The sequence below is a fragment of the Schistocerca americana genome, chromosome 1 (genome assembly GCF_021461395.2).
Source record: "Schistocerca americana isolate TAMUIC-IGC-003095 chromosome 1, iqSchAmer2.1, whole genome shotgun sequence".
Classification (NCBI taxonomy): Eukaryota; Metazoa; Arthropoda; class Insecta; order Orthoptera; family Acrididae; genus Schistocerca; species Schistocerca americana.
The window spans coordinates 109,167,509-109,183,795 of NC_060119.1; the positions used below are offsets into that span (position 1 = coordinate 109,167,509).

The 16,287-nt window shown below is 43.7% G+C and overlaps 13 non-coding genes across 13 annotated transcripts; all 13 read right to left on the minus strand.

Annotated features, from left to right (window-relative positions):
• Window positions 1–234: 234 nt before the first annotated feature.
• Trnar-ucu lies at window positions 235–307 on the minus strand. Its single transcript has one exon. It is a non-coding gene; the product is annotated as a tRNA-Arg (tRNA).
• Window positions 308–1,534: 1,227 nt separating this feature from the next.
• On the minus strand, window positions 1,535–1,607 carry Trnar-ucu. The gene has a single exon. It is a non-coding gene; the product is annotated as a tRNA-Arg (tRNA).
• Window positions 1,608–2,834: 1,227 nt separating this feature from the next.
• Window positions 2,835–2,907, minus strand: Trnar-ucu. Its single transcript has one exon. It is a non-coding gene; the product is annotated as a tRNA-Arg (tRNA).
• A 1,227-nt stretch (window positions 2,908–4,134) lies between these two features.
• Trnar-ucu lies at window positions 4,135–4,207 on the minus strand. The gene has a single exon. It is a non-coding gene; the product is annotated as a tRNA-Arg (tRNA).
• A 1,227-nt stretch (window positions 4,208–5,434) lies between these two features.
• On the minus strand, window positions 5,435–5,507 carry Trnar-ucu. The gene has a single exon. It is a non-coding gene; the product is annotated as a tRNA-Arg (tRNA).
• A 1,227-nt stretch (window positions 5,508–6,734) lies between these two features.
• Trnar-ucu lies at window positions 6,735–6,807 on the minus strand. The gene has a single exon. It is a non-coding gene; the product is annotated as a tRNA-Arg (tRNA).
• Window positions 6,808–8,034: 1,227 nt separating this feature from the next.
• Trnar-ucu lies at window positions 8,035–8,107 on the minus strand. Its single transcript has one exon. It is a non-coding gene; the product is annotated as a tRNA-Arg (tRNA).
• Window positions 8,108–9,334: 1,227 nt separating this feature from the next.
• On the minus strand, window positions 9,335–9,407 carry Trnar-ucu. The gene has a single exon. It is a non-coding gene; the product is annotated as a tRNA-Arg (tRNA).
• A 1,227-nt stretch (window positions 9,408–10,634) lies between these two features.
• Window positions 10,635–10,707, minus strand: Trnar-ucu. Its single transcript has one exon. It is a non-coding gene; the product is annotated as a tRNA-Arg (tRNA).
• A 1,227-nt stretch (window positions 10,708–11,934) lies between these two features.
• Window positions 11,935–12,007, minus strand: Trnar-ucu. The gene has a single exon. It is a non-coding gene; the product is annotated as a tRNA-Arg (tRNA).
• Window positions 12,008–13,234: 1,227 nt separating this feature from the next.
• On the minus strand, window positions 13,235–13,307 carry Trnar-ucu. The gene has a single exon. It is a non-coding gene; the product is annotated as a tRNA-Arg (tRNA).
• Window positions 13,308–14,534: 1,227 nt separating this feature from the next.
• Window positions 14,535–14,607, minus strand: Trnar-ucu. The gene has a single exon. It is a non-coding gene; the product is annotated as a tRNA-Arg (tRNA).
• Window positions 14,608–15,834: 1,227 nt separating this feature from the next.
• On the minus strand, window positions 15,835–15,907 carry Trnar-ucu. Its single transcript has one exon. It is a non-coding gene; the product is annotated as a tRNA-Arg (tRNA).
• Between the last annotated feature and the right edge of the window lie 380 nt (window positions 15,908–16,287).

The following is a 16,287-nucleotide window of genomic DNA, read 5'->3' on the forward strand; positions in this document are numbered from 1 at the left end:
TATTGAAAGAAAATTTGCGTGAACAGGCACGTGAAGATATGGTTCCGTTTTTACAGCATTTACACATAACAGCGTCATGGATAACAGATCTACGAGAATTTTGCTTGTATGTGTAAGGTTGACATATTTAAGCATAGAACTGAGGTCACAACAATTTTCACCTTTTGAAGACGCTTGTGGTTACCCATATGTCAATACCCATCTCGTGATTGGCACATGTTTTTAAAAATTGCCCGTCCCTTGTGGGGATCGAACCCACGACCTTTGGATTAGAAGTCCAACGCGCTATCCTCTGCGCCAAAGGGACGCTGTGCAAGTGACGGGCTCAGATGTAAGAGATTCTGCAAGACATGACCCGTGCTACATGTCTCGCGTTACTTTTCTGATAGGCTTACTTTCATATTTCTCTGAAGCAATTACATCAAAGACTCATTATTTATGTAACAGACACGATACATCACTCCGAATCGCTCTGTTTACCATGGCCCTACTGATTGAAACACCTGCGTATTGACAGAGTTGCTCTGTACAATCGTAGTAACACAGTCCTGCTATTAGATTCGCTCACGTGCGCTGCTTACAGATAAATGGGAATTACGCTCTTTAGAACAGCATCCACTCACAAAGTGGTAAACGACACACTGGAAACACTGTATGATTAGTCACATTTTTTGACTTTGGTTGACTGCTGTGTCACAGCCGGTCCCCATCATATGTATACACTCCAACGGACGTGTGTGCCCTGTTAGCACATTTGCCAGGAACGTTAGCTGCATCACCTCCCTGTCAATTTCATGCCGTCCTCGAAGCGTCAGCCATTGCTTGGTGACAGTGTGTTTCGATGAGACGTGGACAGATGATGCATCTCTCTCGCCGTCAGTTATAGGCGGGAATCATACTTAATGTAGTTTTCTGCAAGCGTCAGCGGAGCGTCAGACGTCTCTGTCTGGTCTTCTCCCTTCATGCATCCAGCAAGTCCCCTCCTGACAGTCCCCAGCAAAAGCCCCCTGCGCTGAAGCGAATATTGCCGCCGTTTCTATAGATACAGAGTGCCATTGTTTAATGGGAACAGTTAAGGAACCATAGTACTATATCTTGTTGTGAAACAGTCTACTTTTCTCACTTGTGGCCGAGAAAACTGAAACCCTCTCAGCTTGGGCTGGAAGAATTAAAGATCATGACTGGGATTACATACATTGACTCGTGAAGTAATACAAAATTATTTCACTCTTCATTGTATTTGTTTCTGTACAAAATGTGCGTTCTATTGCTATATTTCTATCTGTAGGTAAAAATTGGGTATTGAAAGAAAATTTGCGTGAACAGGCACGTGAAGATATGGTTCCGTTTTTACAGCATTTACACATAACAGCGTCATGGATAACAGATCTACGAGAATTTTGCTTGTATGTGTAAGGTTGACATATTTAAGCATAGAACTGAGGTCACAACAATTTTCACCTTTTGAAGACGCTTGTGGTTACCCATATGTCAATACCCATCTCGTGATTGGCACATGTTTTTAAAAATTGCCCGTCCCTTGTGGGGATCGAACCCACGACCTTTGGATTAGAAGTCCAACGCGCTATCCTCTGCGCCAAAGGGACGCTGTGCAAGTGACGGGCTCAGATGTAAGAGATTCTGCAAGACATGACCCGTGCTACATGTCTCGCGTTACTTTTCTGATAGGCTTACTTTCATATTTCTCTGAAGCAATTACATCAAAGACTCATTATTTATGTAACAGACACGATACATCACTCCGAATCGCTCTGTTTACCATGGCCCTACTGATTGAAACACCTGCGTATTGACAGAGTTGCTCTGTACAATCGTAGTAACACAGTCCTGCTATTAGATTCGCTCACGTGCGCTGCTTACAGATAAATGGGAATTACGCTCTTTAGAACAGCATCCACTCACAAAGTGGTAAACGACACACTGGAAACACTGTATGATTAGTCACATTTTTTGACTTTGGTTGACTGCTGTGTCACAGCCGGTCCCCATCATATGTATACACTCCAACGGACGTGTGTGCCCTGTTAGCACATTTGCCAGGAACGTTAGCTGCATCACCTCCCTGTCAATTTCATGCCGTCCTCGAAGCGTCAGCCATTGCTTGGTGACAGTGTGTTTCGATGAGACGTGGACAGATGATGCATCTCTCTCGCCGTCAGTTATAGGCGGGAATCATACTTAATGTAGTTTTCTGCAAGCGTCAGCGGAGCGTCAGACGTCTCTGTCTGGTCTTCTCCCTTCATGCATCCAGCAAGTCCCCTCCTGACAGTCCCCAGCAAAAGCCCCCTGCGCTGAAGCGAATATTGCCGCCGTTTCTATAGATACAGAGTGCCATTGTTTAATGGGAACAGTTAAGGAACCATAGTACTATATCTTGTTGTGAAACAGTCTACTTTTCTCACTTGTGGCCGAGAAAACTGAAACCCTCTCAGCTTGGGCTGGAAGAATTAAAGATCATGACTGGGATTACATACATTGACTCGTGAAGTAATACAAAATTATTTCACTCTTCATTGTATTTGTTTCTGTACAAAATGTGCGTTCTATTGCTATATTTCTATCTGTAGGTAAAAATTGGGTATTGAAAGAAAATTTGCGTGAACAGGCACGTGAAGATATGGTTCCGTTTTTACAGCATTTACACATAACAGCGTCATGGATAACAGATCTACGAGAATTTTGCTTGTATGTGTAAGGTTGACATATTTAAGCATAGAACTGAGGTCACAACAATTTTCACCTTTTGAAGACGCTTGTGGTTACCCATATGTCAATACCCATCTCGTGATTGGCACATGTTTTTAAAAATTGCCCGTCCCTTGTGGGGATCGAACCCACGACCTTTGGATTAGAAGTCCAACGCGCTATCCTCTGCGCCAAAGGGACGCTGTGCAAGTGACGGGCTCAGATGTAAGAGATTCTGCAAGACATGACCCGTGCTACATGTCTCGCGTTGCTTTTCTGATAGGCTTACTTTCATATTTCTCTGAAGCAATTACATCAAAGACTCATTATTTATGTAACAGACACGATACATCACTCCGAATCGCTCTGTTTACCATGGCCCTACTGATTGAAACACCTGCGTATTGACAGAGTTGCTCTGTACAATCGTAGTAACACAGTCCTGCTATTAGATTCGCTCACGTGCGCTGCTTACAGATAAATGGGAATTACGCTCTTTAGAACAGCATCCACTCACAAAGTGGTAAACGACACACTGGAAACACTGTATGATTAGTCACATTTTTTGACTTTGGTTGACTGCTGTGTCACAGCCGGTCCCCATCATATGTATACACTCCAACGGACGTGTGTGCCCTGTTAGCACATTTGCCAGGAACGTTAGCTGCATCACCTCCCTGTCAATTTCATGCCGTCCTCGAAGCGTCAGCCATTGCTTGGTGACAGTGTGTTTCGATGAGACGTGGACAGATGATGCATCTCTCTCGCCGTCAGTTATAGGCGGGAATCATACTTAATGTAGTTTTCTGCAAGCGTCAGCGGAGCGTCAGACGTCTCTGTCTGGTCTTCTCCCTTCATGCATCCAGCAAGTCCCCTCCTGACAGTCCCCAGCAAAAGCCCCCTGCGCTGAAGCGAATATTGCCGCCGTTTCTATAGATACAGAGTGCCATTGTTTAATGGGAACAGTTAAGGAACCATAGTACTATATCTTGTTGTGAAACAGTCTACTTTTCTCACTTGTGGCCGAGAAAACTGAAACCCTCTCAGCTTGGGCTGGAAGAATTAAAGATCATGACTGGGATTACATACATTGACTCGTGAAGTAATACAAAATTATTTCACTCTTCATTGTATTTGTTTCTGTACAAAATGTGCGTTCTATTGCTATATTTCTATCTGTAGGTAAAAATTGGGTATTGAAAGAAAATTTGCGTGAACAGGCACGTGAAGATATGGTTCCGTTTTTACAGCATTTACACATAACAGCGTCATGGATAACAGATCTACGAGAATTTTGCTTGTATGTGTAAGGTTGACATATTTAAGCATAGAACTGAGGTCACAACAATTTTCACCTTTTGAAGACGCTTGTGGTTACCCATATGTCAATACCCATCTCGTGATTGGCACATGTTTTTAAAAATTGCCCGTCCCTTGTGGGGATCGAACCCACGACCTTTGGATTAGAAGTCCAACGCGCTATCCTCTGCGCCAAAGGGACGCTGTGCAAGTGACGGGCTCAGATGTAAGAGATTCTGCAAGACATGACCCGTGCTACATGTCTCGCGTTACTTTTCTGATAGGCTTACTTTCATATTTCTCTGAAGCAATTACATCAAAGACTCATTATTTATGTAACAGACACGATACATCACTCCGAATCGCTCTGTTTACCATGGCCCTACTGATTGAAACACCTGCGTATTGACAGAGTTGCTCTGTACAATCGTAGTAACACAGTCCTGCTATTAGATTCGCTCACGTGCGCTGCTTACAGATAAATGGGAATTACGCTCTTTAGAACAGCATCCACTCACAAAGTGGTAAACGACACACTGGAAACACTGTATGATTAGTCACATTTTTTGACTTTGGTTGACTGCTGTGTCACAGCCGGTCCCCATCATATGTATACACTCCAACGGACGTGTGTGCCCTGTTAGCACATTTGCCAGGAACGTTAGCTGCATCACCTCCCTGTCAATTTCATGCCGTCCTCGAAGCGTCAGCCATTGCTTGGTGACAGTGTGTTTCGATGAGACGTGGACAGATGATGCATCTCTCTCGCCGTCAGTTATAGGCGGGAATCATACTTAATGTAGTTTTCTGCAAGCGTCAGCGGAGCGTCAGACGTCTCTGTCTGGTCTTCTCCCTTCATGCATCCAGCAAGTCCCCTCCTGACAGTCCCCAGCAAAAGCCCCCTGCGCTGAAGCGAATATTGCCGCCGTTTCTATAGATACAGAGTGCCATTGTTTAATGGGAACAGTTAAGGAACCATAGTACTATATCTTGTTGTGAAACAGTCTACTTTTCTCACTTGTGGCCGAGAAAACTGAAACCCTCTCAGCTTGGGCTGGAAGAATTAAAGATCATGACTGGGATTACATACATTGACTCGTGAAGTAATACAAAATTATTTCACTCTTCATTGTATTTGTTTCTGTACAAAATGTGCGTTCTATTGCTATATTTCTATCTGTAGGTAAAAATTGGGTATTGAAAGAAAATTTGCGTGAACAGGCACGTGAAGATATGGTTCCGTTTTTACAGCATTTACACATAACAGCGTCATGGATAACAGATCTACGAGAATTTTGCTTGTATGTGTAAGGTTGACATATTTAAGCATAGAACTGAGGTCACAACAATTTTCACCTTTTGAAGACGCTTGTGGTTACCCATATGTCAATACCCATCTCGTGATTGGCACATGTTTTTAAAAATTGCCCGTCCCTTGTGGGGATCGAACCCCCGACCTTTGGATTAGAAGTCCAACGCGCTATCCTCTGCGCCAAAGGGACGCTGTGCAAGTGACGGGCTCAGATGTAAGAGATTCTGCAAGACATGACCCGTGCTACATGTCTCGCGTTACTTTTCTGATAGGCTTACTTTCATATTTCTCTGAAGCAATTACATCAAAGACTCATTATTTATGTAACAGACACGATACATCACTCCGAATCGCTCTGTTTACCATGGCCCTACTGATTGAAACACCTGCGTATTGACAGAGTTGCTCTGTACAATCGTAGTAACACAGTCCTGCTATTAGATTCGCTCACGTGCGCTGCTTACAGATAAATGGGAATTACGCTCTTTAGAACAGCATCCACTCACAAAGTGGTAAACGACACACTGGAAACACTGTATGATTAGTCACATTTTTTGACTTTGGTTGACTGCTGTGTCACAGCCGGTCCCCATCATATGTATACACTCCAACGGACGTGTGTGCCCTGTTAGCACATTTGCCAGGAACGTTAGCTGCATCACCTCCCTGTCAATTTCATGCCGTCCTCGAAGCGTCAGCCATTGCTTGGTGACAGTGTGTTTCGATGAGACGTGGACAGATGATGCATCTCTCTCGCCGTCAGTTATAGGCGGGAATCATACTTAATGTAGTTTTCTGCAAGCGTCAGCGGAGCGTCAGACGTCTCTGTCTGGTCTTCTCCCTTCATGCATCCAGCAAGTCCCCTCCTGACAGTCCCCAGCAAAAGCCCCCTGCGCTGAAGCGAATATTGCCGCCGTTTCTATAGATACAGAGTGCCATTGTTTAATGGGAACAGTTAAGGAACCATAGTACTATATCTTGTTGTGAAACAGTCTACTTTTCTCACTTGTGGCCGAGAAAACTGAAACCCTCTCAGCTTGGGCTGGAAGAATTAAAGATCATGACTGGGATTACATACATTGACTCGTGAAGTAATACAAAATTATTTCACTCTTCATTGTATTTGTTTCTGTACAAAATGTGCGTTCTATTGCTATATTTCTATCTGTAGGTAAAAATTGGGTATTGAAAGAAAATTTGCGTGAACAGGCACGTGAAGATATGGTTCCGTTTTTACAGCATTTACACATAACAGCGTCATGGATAACAGATCTACGAGAATTTTGCTTGTATGTGTAAGGTTGACATATTTAAGCATAGAACTGAGGTCACAACAATTTTCACCTTTTGAAGACGCTTGTGGTTACCCATATGTCAATACCCATCTCGTGATTGGCACATGTTTTTAAAAATTGCCCGTCCCTTGTGGGGATCGAACCCACGACCTTTGGATTAGAAGTCCAACGCGCTATCCTCTGCGCCAAAGGGACGCTGTGCAAGTGACGGGCTCAGATGTAAGAGATTCTGCAAGACATGACCCGTGCTACATGTCTCGCGTTACTTTTCTGATAGGCTTACTTTCATATTTCTCTGAAGCAATTACATCAAAGACTCATTATTTATGTAACAGACACGATACATCACTCCGAATCGCTCTGTTTACCATGGCCCTACTGATTGAAACACCTGCGTATTGACAGAGTTGCTCTGTACAATCGTAGTAACACAGTCCTGCTATTAGATTCGCTCACGTGCGCTGCTTACAGATAAATGGGAATTACGCTCTTTAGAACAGCATCCACTCACAAAGTGGTAAACGACACACTGGAAACACTGTATGATTAGTCACATTTTTTGACTTTGGTTGACTGCTGTGTCACAGCCGGTCCCCATCATATGTATACACTCCAACGGACGTGTGTGCCCTGTTAGCACATTTGCCAGGAACGTTAGCTGCATCACCTCCCTGTCAATTTCATGCCGTCCTCGAAGCGTCAGCCATTGCTTGGTGACAGTGTGTTTCGATGAGACGTGGACAGATGATGCATCTCTCTCGCCGTCAGTTATAGGCGGGAATCATACTTAATGTAGTTTTCTGCAAGCGTCAGCGGAGCGTCAGACGTCTCTGTCTGGTCTTCTCCCTTCATGCATCCAGCAAGTCCCCTCCTGACAGTCCCCAGCAAAAGCCCCCTGCGCTGAAGCGAATATTGCCGCCGTTTCTATAGATACAGAGTGCCATTGTTTAATGGGAACAGTTAAGGAACCATAGTACTATATCTTGTTGTGAAACAGTCTACTTTTCTCACTTGTGGCCGAGAAAACTGAAACCCTCTCAGCTTGGGCTGGAAGAATTAAAGATCATGACTGGGATTACATACATTGACTCGTGAAGTAATACAAAATTATTTCACTCTTCATTGTATTTGTTTCTGTACAAAATGTGCGTTCTATTGCTATATTTCTATCTGTAGGTAAAAATTGGGTATTGAAAGAAAATTTGCGTGAACAGGCACGTGAAGATATGGTTCCGTTTTTACAGCATTTACACATAACAGCGTCATGGATAACAGATCTACGAGAATTTTGCTTGTATGTGTAAGGTTGACATATTTAAGCATAGAACTGAGGTCACAACAATTTTCACCTTTTGAAGACGCTTGTGGTTACCCATATGTCAATACCCATCTCGTGATTGGCACATGTTTTTAAAAATTGCCCGTCCCTTGTGGGGATCGAACCCACGACCTTTGGATTAGAAGTCCAACGCGCTATCCTCTGCGCCAAAGGGACGCTGTGCAAGTGACGGGCTCAGATGTAAGAGATTCTGCAAGACATGACCCGTGCTACATGTCTCGCGTTACTTTTCTGATAGGCTTACTTTCATATTTCTCTGAAGCAATTACATCAAAGACTCATTATTTATGTAACAGACACGATACATCACTCCGAATCGCTCTGTTTACCATGGCCCTACTGATTGAAACACCTGCGTATTGACAGAGTTGCTCTGTACAATCGTAGTAACACAGTCCTGCTATTAGATTCGCTCACGTGCGCTGCTTACAGATAAATGGGAATTACGCTCTTTAGAACAGCATCCACTCACAAAGTGGTAAACGACACACTGGAAACACTGTATGATTAGTCACATTTTTTGACTTTGGTTGACTGCTGTGTCACAGCCGGTCCCCATCATATGTATACACTCCAACGGACGTGTGTGCCCTGTTAGCACATTTGCCAGGAACGTTAGCTGCATCACCTCCCTGTCAATTTCATGCCGTCCTCGAAGCGTCAGCCATTGCTTGGTGACAGTGTGTTTCGATGAGACGTGGACAGATGATGCATCTCTCTCGCCGTCAGTTATAGGCGGGAATCATACTTAATGTAGTTTTCTGCAAGCGTCAGCGGAGCGTCAGACGTCTCTGTCTGGTCTTCTCCCTTCATGCATCCAGCAAGTCCCCTCCTGACAGTCCCCAGCAAAAGCCCCCTGCGCTGAAGCGAATATTGCCGCCGTTTCTATAGATACAGAGTGCCATTGTTTAATGGGAACAGTTAAGGAACCATAGTACTATATCTTGTTGTGAAACAGTCTACTTTTCTCACTTGTGGCCGAGAAAACTGAAACCCTCTCAGCTTGGGCTGGAAGAATTAAAGATCATGACTGGGATTACATACATTGACTCGTGAAGTAATACAAAATTATTTCACTCTTCATTGTATTTGTTTCTGTACAAAATGTGCGTTCTATTGCTATATTTCTATCTGTAGGTAAAAATTGGGTATTGAAAGAAAATTTGCGTGAACAGGCACGTGAAGATATGGTTCCGTTTTTACAGCATTTACACATAACAGCGTCATGGATAACAGATCTACGAGAATTTTGCTTGTATGTGTAAGGTTGACATATTTAAGCATAGAACTGAGGTCACAACAATTTTCACCTTTTGAAGACGCTTGTGGTTACCCATATGTCAATACCCATCTCGTGATTGGCACATGTTTTTAAAAATTGCCCGTCCCTTGTGGGGATCAAACCCACGACCTTTGGATTAGAAGTCCAACGCGCTATCCTCTGCGCCAAAGGGACGCTGTGCAAGTGACGGGCTCAGATGTAAGAGATTCTGCAAGACATGACCCGTGCTACATGTCTCGCGTTACTTTTCTGATAGGCTTACTTTCATATTTCTCTGAAGCAATTACATCAAAGACTCATTATTTATGTAACAGACACGATACATCACTCCGAATCGCTCTGTTTACCATGGCCCTACTGATTGAAACACCTGCGTATTGACAGAGTTGCTCTGTACAATCGTAGTAACACAGTCCTGCTATTAGATTCGCTCACGTGCGCTGCTTACAGATAAATGGGAATTACGCTCTTTAGAACAGCATCCACTCACAAAGTGGTAAACGACACACTGGAAACACTGTATGATTAGTCACATTTTTTGACTTTGGTTGACTGCTGTGTCACAGCCGGTCCCCATCATATGTATACACTCCAACGGACGTGTGTGCCCTGTTAGCACATTTGCCAGGAACGTTAGCTGCATCACCTCCCTGTCAATTTCATGCCGTCCTCGAAGCGTCAGCCATTGCTTGGTGACAGTGTGTTTCGATGAGACGTGGACAGATGATGCATCTCTCTCGCCGTCAGTTATAGGCGGGAATCATACTTAATGTAGTTTTCTGCAAGCGTCAGCGGAGCGTCAGACGTCTCTGTCTGGTCTTCTCCCTTCATGCATCCAGCAAGTCCCCTCCTGACAGTCCCCAGCAAAAGCCCCCTGCGCTGAAGCGAATATTGCCGCCGTTTCTATAGATACAGAGTGCCATTGTTTAATGGGAACAGTTAAGGAACCATAGTACTATATCTTGTTGTGAAACAGTCTACTTTTCTCACTTGTGGCCGAGAAAACTGAAACCCTCTCAGCTTGGGCTGGAAGAATTAAAGATCATGACTGGGATTACATACATTGACTCGTGAAGTAATACAAAATTATTTCACTCTTCATTGTATTTGTTTCTGTACAAAATGTGCGTTCTATTGCTATATTTCTATCTGTAGGTAAAAATTGGGTATTGAAAGAAAATTTGCGTGAACAGGCACGTGAAGATATGGTTCCGTTTTTACAGCATTTACACATAACAGCGTCATGGATAACAGATCTACGAGAATTTTGCTTGTATGTGTAAGGTTGACATATTTAAGCATAGAACTGAGGTCACAACAATTTTCACCTTTTGAAGACGCTTGTGGTTACCCATATGTCAATACCCATCTCGTGATTGGCACATGTTTTTAAAAATTGCCCGTCCCTTGTGGGGATCGAACCCACGACCTTTGGATTAGAAGTCCAACGCGCTATCCTCTGCGCCAAAGGGACGCTGTGCAAGTGACGGGCTCAGATGTAAGAGATTCTGCAAGACATGACCCGTGCTACATGTCTCGCGTTACTTTTCTGATAGGCTTACTTTCATATTTCTCTGAAGCAATTACATCAAAGACTCATTATTTATGTAACAGACACGATACATCACTCCGAATCGCTCTGTTTACCATGGCCCTACTGATTGAAACACCTGCGTATTGACAGAGTTGCTCTGTACAATCGTAGTAACACAGTCCTGCTATTAGATTCGCTCACGTGCGCTGCTTACAGATAAATGGGAATTACGCTCTTTAGAACAGCATCCACTCACAAAGTGGTAAACGACACACTGGAAACACTGTATGATTAGTCACATTTTTTGACTTTGGTTGACTGCTGTGTCACAGCCGGTCCCCATCATATGTATACACTCCAACGGACGTGTGTGCCCTGTTAGCACATTTGCCAGGAACGTTAGCTGCATCACCTCCCTGTCAATTTCATGCCGTCCTCGAAGCGTCAGCCATTGCTTGGTGACAGTGTGTTTCGATGAGACGTGGACAGATGATGCATCTCTCTCGCCGTCAGTTATAGGCGGGAATCATACTTAATGTAGTTTTCTGCAAGCGTCAGCGGAGCGTCAGACGTCTCTGTCTGGTCTTCTCCCTTCATGCATCCAGCAAGTCCCCTCCTGACAGTCCCCAGCAAAAGCCCCCTGCGCTGAAGCGAATATTGCCGCCGTTTCTATAGATACAGAGTGCCATTGTTTAATGGGAACAGTTAAGGAACCATAGTACTATATCTTGTTGTGAAACAGTCTACTTTTCTCACTTGTGGCCGAGAAAACTGAAACCCTCTCAGCTTGGGCTGGAAGAATTAAAGATCATGACTGGGATTACATACATTGACTCGTGAAGTAATACAAAATTATTTCACTCTTCATTGTATTTGTTTCTGTACAAAATGTGCGTTCTATTGCTATATTTCTATCTGTAGGTAAAAATTGGGTATTGAAAGAAAATTTGCGTGAACAGGCACGTGAAGATATGGTTCCGTTTTTACAGCATTTACACATAACAGCGTCATGGATAACAGATCTACGAGAATTTTGCTTGTATGTGTAAGGTTGACATATTTAAGCATAGAACTGAGGTCACAACAATTTTCACCTTTTGAAGACGCTTGTGGTTACCCATATGTCAATACCCATCTCGTGATTGGCACATGTTTTTAAAAATTGCCCGTCCCTTGTGGGGATCGAACCCACGACCTTTGGATTAGAAGTCCAACGCGCTATCCTCTGCGCCAAAGGGACGCTGTGCAAGTGACGGGCTCAGATGTAAGAGATTCTGCAAGACATGACCCGTGCTACATGTCTCGCGTTACTTTTCTGATAGGCTTACTTTCATATTTCTCTGAAGCAATTACATCAAAGACTCATTATTTATGTAACAGACACGATACATCACTCCGAATCGCTCTGTTTACCATGGCCCTACTGATTGAAACACCTGCGTATTGACAGAGTTGCTCTGTACAATCGTAGTAACACAGTCCTGCTATTAGATTCGCTCACGTGCGCTGCTTACAGATAAATGGGAATTACGCTCTTTAGAACAGCATCCACTCACAAAGTGGTAAACGACACACTGGAAACACTGTATGATTAGTCACATTTTTTGACTTTGGTTGACTGCTGTGTCACAGCCGGTCCCCATCATATGTATACACTCCAACGGACGTGTGTGCCCTGTTAGCACATTTGCCAGGAACGTTAGCTGCATCACCTCCCTGTCAATTTCATGCCGTCCTCGAAGCGTCAGCCATTGCTTGGTGACAGTGTGTTTCGATGAGACGTGGACAGATGATGCATCTCTCTCGCCGTCAGTTATAGGCGGGAATCATACTTAATGTAGTTTTCTGCAAGCGTCAGCGGAGCGTCAGACGTCTCTGTCTGGTCTTCTCCCTTCATGCATCCAGCAAGTCCCCTCCTGACAGTCCCCAGCAAAAGCCCCCTGCGCTGAAGCGAATATTGCCGCCGTTTCTATAGATACAGAGTGCCATTGTTTAATGGGAACAGTTAAGGAACCATAGTACTATATCTTGTTGTGAAACAGTCTACTTTTCTCACTTGTGGCCGAGAAAACTGAAACCCTCTCAGCTTGGGCTGGAAGAATTAAAGATCATGACTGGGATTACATACATTGACTCGTGAAGTAATACAAAATTATTTCACTCTTCATTGTATTTGTTTCTGTACAAAATGTGCGTTCTATTGCTATATTTCTATCTGTAGGTAAAAATTGGGTATTGAAAGAAAATTTGCGTGAACAGGCACGTGAAGATATGGTTCCGTTTTTACAGCATTTACACATAACAGCGTCATGGATAACAGATCTACGAGAATTTTGCTTGTATGTGTAAGGTTGACATATTTAAGCATAGAACTGAGGTCACAACAATTTTCACCTTTTGAAGACGCTTGTGGTTACCCATATGTCAATACCCATCTCGTGATTGGCACATGTTTTTAAAAATTGCCCGTCCCTTGTGGGGATCGAACCCCCGACCTTTGGATTAGAAGTCCAACGCGCTATCCTCTGCGCCAAAGGGACGCTGTGCAAGTGACGGGCTCAGATGTAAGAGATTCTGCAAGACATGACCCGTGCTACATGTCTCGCGTTACTTTTCTGATAGGCTTACTTTCATATTTCTCTGAAGCAATTACATCAAAGACTCATTATTTATGTAACAGACACGATACATCACTCCGAATCGCTCTGTTTACCATGGCCCTACTGATTGAAACACCTGCGTATTGACAGAGTTGCTCTGTACAATCGTAGTAACACAGTCCTGCTATTAGATTCGCTCACGTGCGCTGCTTACAGATAAATGGGAATTACGCTCTTTAGAACAGCATCCACTCACAAAGTGGTAAACGACACACTGGAAACACTGTATGATTAGTCACATTTTTTGACTTTGGTTGACTGCTGTGTCACAGCCGGTCCCCATCATATGTATACACTCCAACGGACGTGTGTGCCCTGTTAGCACATTTGCCAGGAACGTTAGCTGCATCACCTCCCTGTCAATTTCATGCCGTCCTCGAAGCGTCAGCCATTGCTTGGTGACAGTGTGTTTCGATGAGACGTGGACAGATGATGCATCTCTCTCGCCGTCAGTTATAGGCGGGAATCATACTTAATGTAGTTTTCTGCAAGCGTCAGCGGAGCGTCAGACGTCTCTGTCTGGTCTTCTCCCTTCATGCATCCAGCAAGTCCCCTCCTGACAGTCCCCAGCAAAAGCCCCCTGCGCTGAAGCGAATATTGCCGCCGTTTCTATAGATACAGAGTGCCATTGTTTAATGGGAACAGTTAAGGAACCATAGTACTATATCTTGTTGTGAAACAGTCTACTTTTCTCACTTGTGGCCGAGAAAACTGAAACCCTCTCAGCTTGGGCTGGAAGAATTAAAGATCATGACTGGGATTACATACATTGACTCGTGAAGTAATACAAAATTATTTCACTCTTCATTGTATTTGTTTCTGTACAAAATGTGCGTTCTATTGCTATATTTCTATCTGTAGGTAAAAATTGGGTATTGAAAGAAAATTTGCGTGAACAGGCACGTGAAGATATGGTTCCGTTTTTACAGCATTTACACATAACAGCGTCATGGATAACAGATCTACGAGAATTTTGCTTGTATGTGTAAGGTTGACATATTTAAGCATAGAACTGAGGTCACAACAATTTTCACCTTTTGAAGACGCTTGTGGTTACCCATATGTCAATACCCATCTCGTGATTGGCACATGTTTTTAAAAATTGCCCGTCCCTTGTGGGGATCGAACCCCCGACCTTTGGATTAGAAGTCCAACGCGCTATCCTCTGCGCCAAAGGGACGCTGTGCAAGTGACGGGCTCAGATGTAAGAGATTCTGCAAGACATGACCCGTGCTACATGTCTCGCGTTACTTTTCTGATAGGCTTACTTTCATATTTCTCTGAAGCAATTACATCAAAGACTCATTATTTATGTAACAGACACGATACATCACTCCGAATCGCTCTGTTTACCATGGCCCTACTGATTGAAACACCTGCGTATTGACAGAGTTGCTCTGTACAATCGTAGTAACACAGTCCTGCTATTAGATTCGCTCACGTGCGCTGCTTACAGATAAATGGGAATTACGCTCTTTAGAACAGCATCCACTCACAAAGTGGTAAACGACACACTGGAAACACTGTATGATTAGTCACATTTTTTGACTTTGGTTGACTGCTGTGTCACAGCCGGTCCCCATCATATGTATACACTCCAACGGACGTGTGTGCCCTGTTAGCACATTTGCCAGGAACGTTAGCTGCATCACCTCCCTGTCAATTTCATGCCGTCCTCGAAGCGTCAGCCATTGCTTGGTGACAGTGTGTTTCGATGAGACGTGGACAGATGATGCATCTCTCTCGCCGTCAGTTATAGGCGGGAATCATACTTAATGTAGTTTTCTGCAAGCGTCAGCGGAGCGTCAGACGTCTCTGTCTGGTCTTCTCCCTTCATGCATCCAGCAAGTCCCCTCCTGACAGTCCCCAGCAAAAGCCCCCTGCGCTGAAGCGAATATTGCCGCCGTTTCTATAGATACAGAGTGCCATTGTTTAATGGGAACAGTTAAGGAACCATAGTACTATATCTTGTTGTGAAACAGTCTACTTTTCTCACTTGTGGCCGAGAAAACTGAAACCCTCTCAGCTTGGGCTGGAAGAATTAAAGATCATGACTGGGATTACATACATTGACTCGTGAAGTAATACAAAATTATTTCACTCTTCATTGTATTTGTTTCTGTACAAAATGTGCGTTCTATTGCTATATTTCTATCTGTAGGTAAAAATTGGGTATTGAAAGAAAATTTGCGTGAACAGGCACGTGAAGATATGGTTCCGTTTTTACAGCATTTACACATAACAGCGTCATGGATAACAGATCTACGAGAATTTTGCTTGTATGTGTAAGGTTGACATATTTAAGCATAGAACTGAGGTCACAACAATTTTCACCTTTTGAAGACGCTTGTGGTTACCCATATGTCAATACCCATCTCGTGATTGGCACATGTTTTTAAAAATTGCCCGTCCCTTGTGGGGATCGAACCCACGACCTTTGGATTAGAAGTCCAACGCGCTATCCTCTGCGCCAAAGGGACGCTGTGCAAGTGACGGGCTCAGATGTAAGAGATTCTGCAAGACATGACCCGTGCTACATGTCTCGCGTTACTTTTCTGATAGGCTTACTTTCATATTTCTCTGAAGCAATTACATCAAAGACTCATTATTTATGTAACAGACACGATACATCACTCCGAATCGCTCTGTTTACCATGGCCCTACTGATTGAAACACCTGCGTATTGACAGAGTTGCTCTGTACAATCGTAGTAACACAGTCCTGCTATTAGATTCGCTCACGTGCGCTGCTTACAGATAAATGGGAATTACGCTCTTTAGAACAGCATCCACTCACAAAGTGGTAAACGACACACTGGAAACACTGTATGATTAGTCACATTTTTTGACTTTGGTTGACT